The sequence below is a fragment of the Lissotriton helveticus genome, chromosome 12, assembly GCF_964261635.1.
Source record: "Lissotriton helveticus chromosome 12, aLisHel1.1, whole genome shotgun sequence".
NCBI classification, from domain to species: domain Eukaryota; kingdom Metazoa; phylum Chordata; class Amphibia; order Caudata; family Salamandridae; genus Lissotriton; species Lissotriton helveticus.
The window spans coordinates 484,293,392-484,308,751 of NC_136073.1; positions in this window are offsets into that span (position 1 = coordinate 484,293,392).

Consider the following 15,360-nt stretch of genomic DNA (forward strand, 5'->3'; position numbering starts at 1 on the left):
TGCTCCGTGGCCGGCCCACGTGGTTATAGGCCCGTATTTGTATACTGACATTTTCACAATAAAGGTTTTTAAAAGAAAACATGGTAGTAGTATTTACATTGGTAAAGTTTTTAATAATAGTCACTGTTTTAGAATCAGTAAAAGGCAAGTGAAATAAAGCAGTCCAATTACATGAAGGGTAAAAGGTATAATACGCAGGAACGCAGTAAAGATAAATGGTCAAGGGCTGTTGTGTTTTCTACTCCTGCAACATAAAGTGATCGATAAGAATCTGATATTCAGGCGTATCGGCGACTAAGACAGCAGGCCGAGCCTCTTTTGCTCAACGGCTCCGTCATGGGACGAAGAAAGGCCTTTTTCTCGAAAAAGGAATATATTTTACTTGCAGGACAGTTGTAAATTTTCCGGGAAAGTACATTAGCCTGGAACATTATAACATATGTTTAAGAAAAAATAATGTTCGAAAGTAATAAAAAGCGTAAATTTTAGGTCATATGACCAAGCCTTTCATCATTAGAATAAGAAAAGTAAAATGAACCAGTGAAAAGTTTTATTAACAAGTCACATGACCTGTTATGCTTACGTTACGCGCTGCGCGCCGCGCCCCGAGTCGCTTCCGGGAAGCTGCGCTTCGCGCACCGGAGCACTTCCGGATGAGCAAACGCGGCGCGTCATATGACGCATTACGCGACAACGCAGGTCCAGAATATAGTCAAAATGTCTCCAACAACCAGCGGTTGGAACACAACCCCTTTCAGCAGGCTAAATAGTTCTGTTAAATGACAACAGAAGGGACAGGCAACAAGAACCATCAGTCAAAGAGGGGAGGGCAAGTTCTTCTCTACCGGGTCACGTTGGGGCGCTACCGGAACTGATCGAATTGGTAGTCTACAGTGTTTCTGGATGCTTCAGACTGAAGCTGGCGTCAGCATGAGAGCACCACCATCTCATAGCTCCGTCGTGGCCATTCCACGAGCAATCATGGCAGCCGCTCCCCACCAGAAGCCTGCGGGAGTCGGGGGCCCCCAAGACTTTTGTAGAATCTTCAAGGCTGAGGGGACGCTTTCGAGAATGGAGCCCAAGCTCTAGCAGACAAGCGTCCGAGTTCCAAGGTGTCGCAGGGCCATTTCAGTGGACCACGCCCAAATCTGAAGAGCCGGCCGCCATTTTGAGAGTCCTGTGGCAGCCGCCTATCGCTGCACCGCAAGAGCGGGAGCAACTCAAGTACATGGTGAGCGAGACGCTGTAGTCGAAAGAGCGGGCGGTAAACAGCTGAATAGCGGAAGAGGCACAGTGTAGCAAAAGCGGGCAGAATGGCAACTGAAACGGTAAAGGGGCGCCCCACTACAGCGTGTCTTTAGGTGAAACGGATTGTGGGACAAGGTCAAGAATGGAAGAGTCACCAAAAGGCAAAAAGTTCCGCTTGACCCCGGGAGCCGGCCACCTATGTCGGGGGCGATCTCAGGCCACACCAGGGCAACACGACTTGGGGAGGGGGCCGGAGCCAAGCCCCCCTCCGAGTCCGCGCCATCACACCGTCACTCGGGGGCCTCCGTCAAGCGGTTCAGGGTGGCACCGCATCACATTGTTTTCAAATGCAGTCACGTCCTCAAACAGCCCCCACTTACATTGAGAATAGTGAAGCTGTAGCAAGTGCAAATAGGCTTCAGACAGTGTTACAAGCACTCCTCAAAACTTTGAACTATCAGAGTGCATGAGTTCATGCTCGATCGATTGAGCTAGCCGGATCGGGCAACAAAAAGTATAAAATAGTTATGTAAATAGTTATTTAATAAAATGTTTTACCCTGTTACTTTGCTGGTGTGTTGTATATATTTGTAATATTTGCATAGAGTTTATCGTTATTTTGGGCGGGGTGGGTGGCGGAGCTGAGCTGTCTTGCAGCCATCATGGTGTGGAGCTCAGTTCATCTCACTAGTTTCGTATTTCTCATGAGGGGTTGTTCCTAATGTTTCTATTTTAGCGAGGTCAAAAAGAGATCCCATTAGTGGCCTACTGATTTTGCTCGATTCCTTTTGTTTTTTTACACGATTGTTCACTATCTGCAAAGACTAAACAGAGTATTGCGACTCTGTGCTTGTTTGTAAATAGAGAATGAACCAAGGAGAACTAATTCTAAAATAGTAAATGCTTGGATAACAATCAATCAAATGGAGAGAGAAGCAGGCACGACGGATTACAACGGGGGCAAAGGCCTGCGTTAACTACCCTTCACTATCTGCAAAGAGAGAGTACTCCTAATAGAAATGAGGGGGAGGGGGGGCAGCATTCAAAGCAGATCAGTGTGCATAAACACGAAAATGTTTTTACTTACCATGTACTTGACATTCGACAGCTTATGATATTTGCTATTAAAAAACCATTGAAATTCACTGAAAAAACCATAGGTTAGAGACCATATATAGTTAGGAATTAGCATTTAAAAAACCTTGAAAATTCACTGAAAAAACCATAGGTTATAGACCATATATAGTTAGGAATTAGCATTTAAAAAACCTTATTTTACTCACACAAAACCATTGAAATTCCATATATAGTTAGTTGCACTAACTATATATCGCGCACCCGCAATCCACTGCTGATGATGTCACATATTACATCATTCATGACATGGTCAGTGACATCACTGATGACATCACTGATGACATCTCAAATGACATCACTGATGACATCACTGATGACATCTCATTTGACATCATTCTTGTGCTAATACGATAAACCTCTTCAGACTCTAATATAACCTTAGATACACTCAGTGTATACAGACACTCACACACTGTCACTCATCCATGGAGTTACTCACACACCTAGTCAGTCATGCAAAGAAACAATCTCACCTCTATTCCCTCAACTATACAGATATACACATTACTTATTCAAACATATACTAACACATATTTACTCTCTTATACAATCCCTGATACAAGTTCACAATGATCCATACAGCCACTCACACATTCAGTGGCTCTCATGCACAGTTATTTATATATGCCAACTCTCACATGTACTGTGTTTTACATATGTACTTACTATGACATGTAGCATTGAGATATCCATTCGCTCATCAATACACTCATGCACACAGTCAACCGCCCATGTAGCTGTTTCCACATGCACTCTTGAACTCATACACCTAGTGAATCAACTGCTCACACATCTATGCACAGAGTCACACACCTCCCAGCCACCCCCACACAAACTCAATCTCCCATACAAATACTTGGGCAACCAATCAATAACACATATAACCTCTCGTATAGCTAATGATCAACACATGCAGTAGTTTACATCACAACAGACATACTGATGCACATATTCAGACAGTTTAGTCACTAACCCATGCATTTAGTACGACACATTTATTCACTCACTCATACAGTCAGTCACGCACCTACTAAATCCTTCATCCAGACACTTATACATCCACTCATACTTCAATAAATCAAACATATTTAAACTTTACAGAAACACACAGTCACTGGATGATGTCATCAGTGATGTCATCAGTGATGTCATTTGAGATGTCATCAGTGATGTCATCAGTGATGTAATTTGAGATGTCATCAGTGATGTCATCAGTGATGTCACTGACCATGTCATGAATGATGTAATATGTGACATCATCAGCAGTGGATTGCGGGTGCGCGATATATAGTTAGTGCAACTAACTATATATGGAATTTCAATGGTTTTGTGTGAGTAAAATAAGGTTTTTTAAATGCTAATTCCTAACTATATATGGTCTATAACCTATGGTTTTTTCAGTGAATATATATATATATGAGAACCAAATCCTGAGTTGAAAAAGCGAACTCCTTCACCTTCACAGGAACGGACCACCACAAAAGGATTAGAATTTAGTGCAGTTTATTGAAGCCTTCCCACAACATGACGTGTTTCAGCCGGGTTGCCCCGGCCTTGATCACATGACGTGCCAGGAAAAACATCACCCATAAATACTATGGAACAATTTAAAACCCTCCCATTTTTCACATAGAAAGGGTAAAAAGACTAATAGTCATTTGTAAAGTGCATAATGCAATAGTGCAAAAACAAGTCCTATAATTTGATCAGAAAAACCAGTGGTTCAACAATTAATATTATAAATTGTTAAACATGATTTAAATATTATTACAAAAAACTGGATTTTACAAATGTATTTGTTAGACTCAAGAAAAATCCGGGGCAAGTGCCCAAATCCTAATCCATAGAAAGGACTACCAATATTGCACAATTTGACACAAAAAAATTGATCATAGTAAAAACCCAATGTGCAAAATGTGAAATGTAGCTGTGAACAGCCATACATTAATAATGAAAATGAGTATGCGGATGCAATCATAAAGCAAGTCTTACAGAAAAAGATCAAATAGATTGAAAAGCCCAAACTTAATACTTTGGTTTCAACTGTGAGCGAGAAAAAGATCAGTTCTTAACATGGTACTAATAAATACATGTATATATATATATATATTACCTACTGGCGGTCGCCAGTAGGTATATATAGTTAGGATTTTTTCTCTATGGGATTTTTGAAAATTCTATGTCTAATAACTTTGGCGTTTGTGGACGGAATTGGCTGAAATTTTCAGGAAAATGGAACATTTTGTTTCTGAGTAGCCCCTGAAAATTTGGGGGGGTTTCGTCAAGGGGGGGCCGAGAAAAAAGGGGGGTCCCAAAACGTGTTTTTAACATTGAGTTTTCCATAGGGCGGTTGGCCTCACTTTTAGCCCGAACGGCTGAATGGATTTGCACGAAACTTGGCAAAATTGTAGGGACTGGTAGCCCGATGTGCCTTTGCTAGGTCTCAATATATGTGCTCCAGTGGATTTTGAGAAATTAACGTTCAAAAAAAGATATATATCTGTAACAGCGGAACGGGCAGCGCTCCAGTTCGCGTACTTTTCGCGTTACGGAGCTTTGTGAAGCGAAGCTGATTGGTTCTCCGGCGTCTGTAAACATTCCAAACAGTCCGTAGCGGCCGCCATCTTGTCTCTCGGTAGGATCGAGAGACAAGGAAGGCCAAAGCGAAGGGGCAAATGACCATAAGGGGGCATAGTAGATCCTCCCTGACCCCATAGGTTTGATGTGGAGGCTTTAAAAGGGCCCCGCGGGGCAAAAAATAAATAAATTTTTTTTTGTTTTTTTTCGTGGTTAGCGCCCGGTCCGCGAACCGGGAAGCGTTCTGGGGAGCGTACTACAATGAAAAATGAATGATAGTCTTTTCAAATGCTGTATGTTAATTGATTGTTGGATTTTTTGATTATTTTTTATTTCCTTTATCTTCCCAGGGAGCGACCCGGTACGCGAACCGTTGAGCGCCTCGGTTCGCGGACCTTAAGCGTTCCGGGAGTCCACCATTTTGTGTTTTGGTCGAATTAAGATACAAGATGGAGGGCAAATAATGTTCGGAATGGGTAGAAGGGGGCACGGTAGAGTTATCTTGACCCCCTAGGTTTTCTGAGGGTGGCTGAGGAGGTTTATATGTGCGAAAAAAAAACATTTTTTAAAAAAAATTTCGCGAGGTTAGCTCCCGGTACGCGTACCGGGTAGCGCCCCAGGGAGCGTACTTTGTTGAAAATTAGTGAAAAAAGTTAGAGTAAAATAATAATTGTGAGTGATTAGATGTAGGGTAGCTCTGAGAAGAGCTTTTGGGTTTATGGTACATTTAGGTACTTATAAGTAGGTACCAATGCACATTCTTAAATTCAGAGTGAAAACTCTGTTGCCCTCATCTGAGAAGTGAACTCCATCTCCTCTGTAGATATCTTGCATGTAGTAACGCAAGTTATTGTTGTACAGGGAGCCCATTCCATGGTCTCTCATGTAAGCTGAAACAGATTTGTTTACATGCTTCCTCGACTTCTCAATTTGTGGACAAAATTGGTTTGACCACCTCCATTTCTGTCTTTGGCATATATTTGAATATACCAAGGCAGTCTGAGGAAAAAGTGCCATTAATTGCTCAAAGGTGTCCTTTAAAAGCATTTCCAGACCTACACCAGTCAAAGTGCCCAAGTCATTACCTCCACAGTGCACAATTAACAGGTCAGGTTTTGGCAAATGCATAAAGGTTTTCACCAATGGTATCAATTGGTGACATTTTAATCCTCTGTGGCCAAACCACTCAATTTCCACATCTTGTAAATTGAGGTTAGGTAAATTCCTGCTTTCAACGTACCTTTGAGCCCAGTGAATATAACTATGACCAACAATCCAGACAGAAAACATGGTGAGAGAAGGTTCTCCTGCAGTCAGATGAAGTGTGGCAATGAAATGGCAGTTGAAAAAATGAGAGTGTAAAATGAAAAAAAAACTGTGGAGTTTCTGTGTTCATGAAGCAGTAACAGTGATTGGTGGATTTTGATTGATGAAAACAGAAAGTTAGGGTGCACAGATGTGTTCTTTGAAAGATGTATTTTGAGTGGTCAATAAAAAATCATTAAATGAAAGAATGCACTGGATATGCAGGTGCACTGAGAGTTCAGAGTTCAATTGCAACATTGTTGTGTGAACTTGCAAACACCAGAGTTTTTCCAAGAGGTGGTTGCTATGGAAAATAGGCAGAAAGGGCAGAGGGGGAAGGGTTTTCATTTGAAAAAAAGTGAGGGAAGAGTTTTGATTGGGTGACATGAGAAATATGTGTGAAGAATTACAGCATTTCTGTGCTTTTGATAGCTGCAGACTCTGGAGTGCATACCTTTTGCTCTGCTGAAGACAAATTGGTGTGTTTCTTAGACTGTTTTCAAACTCAAAGTATTTGCTAAGGTGAGAAAATATTTCTTTAATTTAGATAGAGAATAGTGTGCTTTAAGGAGAAAATTATGATTTATGTGGCGCAAATTGCTTGTAAATATGCTCTCACATGTGTATGGAAAATTTTGATTTTGAATGTTTGTGTTACATAGCCATGTTAAAAGTGACCAAACCATGCTGGAAAGCCAATCAAAAAATGCTTTCATGTGTTTTAATGACATTTTAAGTCATTTTCCCATGTGCAGTGTTTAGAAATTATGATTTGAAAATCGTTTTTGGGGAAAAGGAATTGTTTTTAAATTCATGACAAGGACATAATGGTGTATGCTTCTTTATAAGGCAATTGACTGTCCCTGATGTTATTTTTCTCATTTTAGTGTAAGACCTTTCTCTGTGGCGCAAATTGCTTGTAAATATGCTCTCACATGTGCATGGAAAATTTAGATTTTGAATGTTTGTGTTACATAGCCATGTTAAAAGTGACCCAACCATGCTCGAAAGGCAATCAAAAAACGCTTTCATGTGTTTTAATGACATTTTAAGTCATTTTCTCATGTGCAGTGTTTTGAAATTATGATTTGAAAATCGTTTTTGGGGAAAAGGAATTGTTTTTAAATTCATGACAAGGACATAATGGTGTATGGTTCTTTATAAGGCAATTGACTGTCCCTGATGGTATTTTTCTCATTTTAGTGTAAGACATTTCTCTGTGGCGCAAATTGCTTGTAAATATGCTCCCACATGTGCATGGAAAATTTTGATTTTGAATGTTTGTGTTACATAGCCATGTTAAAAGTGACCCTACCATGCAGGAAAGCCAATCAAAAAACGCTTTTATGTGTCTTAAGGACAATTTAAGTAATTTTCCCATGTGTAGTGTTTTGAAGTTATGATTTGAAAATCGTTGTTGAGGTAAAGGAATGTTGTTAAAATTTATGTGCGCCATATGCCCCCAAATTTCTTTTTTAGGGTTGCAGCAGGGTGTTCTTGAGACACCCCTGCACCTTTGGAATAAATTCCTAATTTGTGATGAGCAAATTGTTAATCGCAAATTGCACCTTCATTTATATGAGCCTCCTAGCCCATGGAAATGAATGGGTAAAATAGCAATTAGCAATTTTCTCATCGCAAATTAGGAATGGTAAAGAATCGCTAATTATTCCTTAAAATTTGCTTTTTTGGAAATGCAAAATAGTTATATGATACATATGGCGGTTGATGTCTAACAAGATAAGAAGCTTATGGATTCATTTATGGTGACTGGCGCAATGAAGTAGACATCACTTACTTCATTGGTAGAGCTTTACATGTATTATCTCCTCTGTATTCTTCATCAAGCGTAAATTTAATCTGCAATCCTGAGTAGGCCTCACTTTAAACAAACCTCTGGATAGGCTACATCTTATTGTTATCCTGTATTAATCATTTAAAATGCTAGGGACAGATTTATGATAGGTGTATACCTCTTTTGCGCCACTTAGAAAACATTGTCCATGGGGAAATGACTTAAAATGTCCTTAAGACACATGAATGTGTTATTTTAAAACGTTTGCAATTTTTTTGGGTCACTTTCAACATGGCTATGTGACTGAAACAGTCAAAATCTAAATTCGCAATGCACAGGTGGGAGCATATTTACAAGGAATGTGCTTCATGGGGAAAGGTCTTATAATGTAATATGGGAAAAATGACATCAGAGACACTGAAATGCCTTATAGAGAAGCATACACCATTATGTCCTTGTCATAAATTTGCAAACCATTACTTTTCCCCAAAAACGATTTTCAAATTATATTTTGAAAACACTGCACATGTGGAAATGACTTAAAATGTCAATAATTCAAAATTTGCGATTCCTTAAATGCAATGTATCAAAAAAAAAAATATGTAAAAAATGATATTAAGGATTTGGAAACTACCACCAACTTCTAGTTTGTGGTAATTTGCGAATTCTTTTCAAAAAGCATTTTTTTCAACAAAAAAAAAAGGTCCCATATGACGCCCATACATGCCCTTAGGGCATGTAGGTGTGCCATATGCTCCCAAATTTCTTTTTCAGGGGTGCAGCAGGGTGTTCTTGAGATACCCCTGCACGCTTGAAAAAAATCCTATTTTGTGTTGAGCTAATTGCTAATCACAAATTGCAACCTTCATTCCTATGAGCCTCCTAGCCCATGGAAATGAATGGGTAATTTGCAATTAGCAATTTGCTCATTGCAAATTAGGAATAGTAAAGAATTGCTATTTATTCCTTAAAATTTGCTATTTAGGAAATGCAAAATAGTTTGATGGTACATATGGTGGTTCATCTGTAACAAGATAAGAAGCTTAGGGATACATTTATGATGACTGGCGCAATAAAGTGCACATTACTTACTTCATTGGTAGGCCTTTATATGTATTATCTCCTCTGTATTCTTCATCAAGCGTAACTTTAATCTGCAATCCTGAGTAGGCCTCACCTTAAACAAACCTCTGGATAGGACACACTTTATTGTCATCCTGGATTAATCATTTAAAATGCTAGGGACAGATTTATGATAGGTGTATGCCTTTTTTGTGCCACTGTGCGTCACTTTTATGATGCAGCGGTGGTGCAAAAGATTTGCTATGAGGCGACAACATTACAAATTGATGCATTTAGGCAGATATGTCATGGTGTAAAAAAAACGTACCACATAAAACCCAAGCAGTAGTGATGCAAAAGATGCACCATGTCGCAAGACAGGCCTCACTTGGGGCCATATGTATCAAGCTAATTAGCATTTGCAAAGATCAAAATTCTATGAATTTCGGCCTTTGCGAATGTTAATTAGACAAATGGTATGTATCAAACAAGTTTGATGCAAAATAAGGAGTAGCAAAATTTGCTATTCCTTATTTTGCAATTGCACTGAAGGATTTGCAAATTTTGTGACTACTTAAATGCAATGTATCAAACAAAAACTATGTAAAAAATGACATTAAGGATTTGGAAACTATTGTGGTAAATTGGTGGTAATTTGTGAATTCTTTTCAAAAAGCTTTTTTTCAAAAAAACAAAAGGTGCCATATGACGCCAACACATGCCCTTAGGGCATGTATGTGTGCCATATGCCCCCAAATTTGTTTTTCAGGGGTGCAGCAGGGTGTTCTTGAGACACCCCTGCACCCTTGGAAAAATTCCTAATTTGTGATGAGCAAATTGCTAATCGCAAATTAAACCTTCATTCATATGAGCCTCCTAGGCCATGGAAATGAATGGGTAACTTGCAATTAGCAATTTGCTCATCGCAAATTAGGAATGGTAAAGAATCGCTATTTATTCCTTAAAATTCGCTATTTAGAAAATGTAAAATATTTTGATGATACATATGGCAGTTCATCTGTAACAAGATAAGAAGCTTAGGGATAGATTTATGATGACTGGCGCATCACCAGGGATGTGACAGTCATCCTGCGCCACTGTTCCGCCACCCATGTTGTGCTGCATTTACAATGCGGCGCAGCATGGGGCAAAAACGGCACAGATGCGTGACGCATCTGTGCCGTAAAGGTGGCGCATTGCTGGAGTTGTATCGCAAGTGCGATGCAGCTCCAGCAAGGCTCAGGGGTGCCCCATCTCCACAATGCTGCGTCAAGACCTATGCCAGCTTCAAGCAGGCGCAGGGTTGTGACGCAGCTTTCTCCTATCTGATTGTAAATGCGGCACACCATGGGTGGTAAAGCAGTGGTGCACATTAACTGGTGCATGCCTGGGGATGTGCCATTTAATATAAATCTGCCCTTTAACATTTAAGTATGTGCAGGGGACACAGAGTCGGTGAGGCTTATCCAAGGTTAAGAAGAGATGAGTCCTGTTCAGTGAAAAATTAGACATAGGCTTCACCTGCTCAGCATTGCTGGACATGGCTAAATAATAGCTGCAAAATGTTAATCTTGTTAAACAATTTTACTATTATAATCTCTGAGATTTGTTTCTTACTCTGCAACATCTCATTGTTGTTATCTTTCTTTAAAGATAAAGACAACCTCAACATGAGCGACAATCTGCAATCAGTTGATTTTGACCTCATCATTGAACTTGTAATTGAAACATCAGTGGATGTTGATCCTTTGGATGATTTAAATCCTGAGGATGAAGAAGAGCGTGATGAGGATGCAGATTTGTCCGAATTATATGATATAGGATGGGAAGCTGACCTGCTTGAGCCTTTGGAAATATAAACATTTATTTTTAAAATTTATAATCAATAAAAAGTAAAAAGGTAAACCGTTTAATTTAAAAATAAAGACACCTTCAAAAACAGGTTATGTGTAGTGTCTTCAATAAAATATTAAAATATGCTCATAAAATTAGATCAGATTCACATATAAAATAGCATAGGTAACATAAATATAAATGTCATTTCTTTTCTGGTATTTCTGTATTGTAAAATTGCCAATGACTAAAAAATCTTCAAATTAAAATGTCAAGTAGTGTGTTATGTTTTTGATCACTGTTACTGATTTACTGTTTGATAATAATGTTTATTAACATTTTTTATTATATTTTTCCACAGATTCAACTGCAGATCATTTCAAGATTTCACCATGCCTACAATACAAAGACAGATAAAGGCTGCAAAACGTCAAAGACAGCAGGTAAAAAAAAAAACGCAGCAGTCCTCTAACAAAAAGATTTCTCAAGCCACGAAGAAAGCACCGGGTAAGAGCTCTAAATATTTCATAAGAAATATTCGTAATAAAAAAAATATTACTACAGAAAATGTTTCAGTCCATAAAACGAGAAGGAAATCAAATGGAAAGAAAAGGACAATGAGAAATGTTACTGCTAGAGCAAGAGATAAATCTGTGCATGATAGTAGAAGGAAACAACAGTTTAGGGAGATTCGTAAACGAATGTTCCGCAACAGGATAATTGGCAATTTGTTAAAAAATATTAAGAAAGGTCAACAGAAACTAGTTTTTTATAAGAGAAAAAAAAAAGTTGAGAAAGTTATTGATCAGGCATTTGAAATTAAACGTAAGTTATTTATTTTGATAATCAATAGAATTAGGAAGCTAAACAAGGCAATTTTTGATTTCAAAAGAAATAGTAGATGGAAGAGAATAGTTAATCGTAGTAATTTTTGTGAAGTTTTTTCTGGAGAATGGATGCATAGTTCAAGCTGTGAGGCATTTTTTAATGAGGAGAGTTATTTCCAGGATAATGATTTGGTGCATGCAGTTGACACCAGTGGTCGTGCTTATGAAGTGAAAGATGGTTGTCCAGTTGAAAAAGAAAAACTTGTGACAACAGAGGCAGAAGAGTTGTTAGGTAATGAGGTTTTAGGAAGACGTGCTAAGGGTCCTGTGTACACCTGGAAGTGTAGTAGTATTTGCAGTGTGCGACAGGATTCCATCAATTTGCTTTGTGATTTTGTACGGTCATTTAACAAAAAAAGTTTGAAGCAGAAAATGATGTTGTTGCAAGAATTAGATCCTTGCAGAGTAAGAGAAGTGACAGGTTTGCATGGTCATTCACTGGCTTGTCTTTCCAGGAGAGTATGCCAGAGTGTTTTTCATCATTTCAGGATGCTAGCAGTGCATCATAACAAAGTGAGGAAATTAGTTAGAATGTTGTATTATGCTAAGAGTCCAGCAATTATGCTGAAACAATTATGCGCTGCTCTTTTGCATGGTTCTGAAATAGATGTGAAGAATATATGTGAAGAAATTGAGTTTTGTTACTTTGGAAGTAAAGAGGAGAATGTTGAAATTGAGCAAGAAGTAGAGGGTCATGTGGAAGATAGTGTACAGGTTTCCAGTACAGATAATTTCCAGAGGGAAATTGAGACGTTTGACGTGAAATCAAGTGAGAGGCCTAATTTCACTTGTGTGTGTTGTAGACGCACTTATTATAAGAATCAGACTAAGTTAGTGGATTTATATGCAAAAAGTGAAAGGGAAAATAATAGTGCATGGAAGGATTTTGCAACATACTTGATAGTAGAAAATTGTTTTGATTTGGGATTGGATCAACGTGTGTGTACTTATTGTTGTAACAAATTAAAACAAAACCAGATGCCTGCTAGAGCAGTTCATAATAATCTGGAATTGGTTGAGATTCCTTCTGAATTGAAGGACTTAAATACTTATGAATCTATTTTGATTCAAAGTATCCATCCTTTCAGGCTATTGTAAGAATGGAGCCAAAGACAGGGAAATTGCCTCCATCAGATTTACAGAGAGGATTAAAGGGAAGAGTTGTTTATTTGCCTCTAGATTTCAAGAAAAACATTAACACAATTGGAGTAGAAAAAGTGGAAGAGGAACCTCTGGTTATCTTAGTTAATGGGGTTCCGACAAAGAATAAGAAAATATGGCAAGATTTAGTAGATGTTAGGAAAGTTAAAAAGGCAACATTGTATTTGAAAAAAAATAATAAATACTATAAGAATGTATATGTTGCAGAAGAGGAAGTAAGTGAGGAAGAGGATAGCGATTTGTGTGCTGGTCAAATTGAGAAAGTAGAACCCTCTACTACTGAAGAAATATATGAACATTATAGTGTTCATCCTTTGCATTCCAAGGAAGTCATGGGGAATGCTATTGAGTTGTTTCAAATGAAACAAGCCAAAGGGAGTCCCATTAGTGTTTGGGAGGAAAGTTTGGAAGCTCGGTGTTTCCCACAGCTTTTTCCAACAGGTCAGGGAGGAAGATATGATGAGCTACCTCATCAAATTCCTGCTTCTGAATACCGGACTTTGCGATTGTATGCAGGAGATGCTAGGTTTCGACAATGCATTCCTTATTTGTTTCATCTCCTGTTTGAAAGCGATCTGTCTGGACTGTCATATGCAGTGAACCACATCTTGAAAAGTGGTATACACATGCAAAACATCTCGACAAGTGATTTTATGGATAAAGTCAATGTCCAAGATAGTATTTTGGATTCTCACCTGATTAATCTCATGGCGTGTCAGCGTGGTACTAATGAGTACTGGTACCGTCGTCATGGTGATTTAAAATGTATGCTGAGGAACTTAGGTACTCCCACATGGTTCCTCACTCTGAGTTGTGCCGAGTATGGCTGGGAAGACTTACTTCAATTTCTACGAGAGGCAAATGCTAACGTAGATAACATCGAATTCAAGACACCCGGAGAACTGTGCTCTTTGGATCCAGTCAATGTATGTAGGTACTTCAATCATAGATTTGAAGCTATGATGTCTTTCATCATGAATAAGAAGAATCCACCTCTTGGAGAGGTGTTGGATTTCTTCTGGAGAAAGGAGTACCAAGCAAGAGGTGCTCCTCATATACATATGTTGCTGTGGATCAAGGATGCACCTAAATTTGGAACGGATCCAGAAGACTCAGTGATGAGTTTCATCCAACAGTATTCTACGTGTGCTGTTCCAAACGCAAAGGAGAAGAAAAGCCTAAGAGAAAAAGTTCTGCGTTTCCAAAGCCATCGATGTGGAAAGTACTGCCGTCGTAAATTCCGAAACAAAGACAAGTTCTACACCAAATGTCGTTTCGGCTTTCCACGACCGGTGATTTCTAAAGGAAGAGTAAACAGTTTGATGTCTTCGCTGCGACATAATGTGATGAAGAAATCACCTAAAAACACATACAATTTGAAGAGGAACGAAGAGTCCAAGTACATCAACGACTACAACCCGGTGATTTTGTCCATGTGGAATGCTAACATGGATATACAGTTTGTGGCTGATAACTGTATGGCTGTGGCTCGGTATGTGACGTCTTACATCACCAAAAAAGAGAAGACAGAATTGAAGGATATGTGGGAGGACATTTCCCATGAAAAGAGCCTCAGCAAGAAGTTGTACAGTTTCAGTCTGAAGATGTTGTCGCATCGAGAAATCGGAGCGTACGAATGTTCTGACCGGTTGTCTTCAGCAAGTCTCTATGCCAAGTCCAGGAGTATCGTTTGGGCGAGTCTTGGTCTTGCTGCAACGCGTAATCGAGTTCTGAAACCTGTGCGGGAAATTGAGTATTTGGCGGAAAAGGAGCCAAACAGTACCGACATTTTGAAGACAAACATGTTGGATACATATTATCCAAATCGAAGCAGTCACCTCGAGAATGTTTGTCTGTATGAGGTTCTGCAAAATTACATATTCAAGAGGAACATCAAAGAAGATACTGAGAAAGGAGTGTATGCTGTAATAGGAAGTGAGGGATGTCTGGTCAAGCAAAGAAAATGCCACTTGGTAAACCATCGAAAATTGAGTGGCGAATCTCCTGAAAAAAAGGAGTTTTTCTATTTAGCACTTTTGCAACTTTTCAAGCCTTGGTGTGCAGAAGAGGAACTGCTTGGAGATTTCCTCTGTTACGAAGACTCTTTCAATGCCGCCAAGGAGACCATAGAATGTCCTGCTTTTCCCAAATATGTAGAAATGTTGAATGCGGAAATTGAGCAGGAAGCAACGATTGCAGCCGAGATTGCCAGAGACAGTTCTCAGGACAGTCAGAGTTCTGCTTCATTGAGTCAGGATCCACTAGGAGGAACTCTTATCGAAAATGAAGCTGCCACTGCTATGAATGAAGTGGAAAGAGCCATGGCACATGCTCAAGAGGATGCGGTTAACTTAG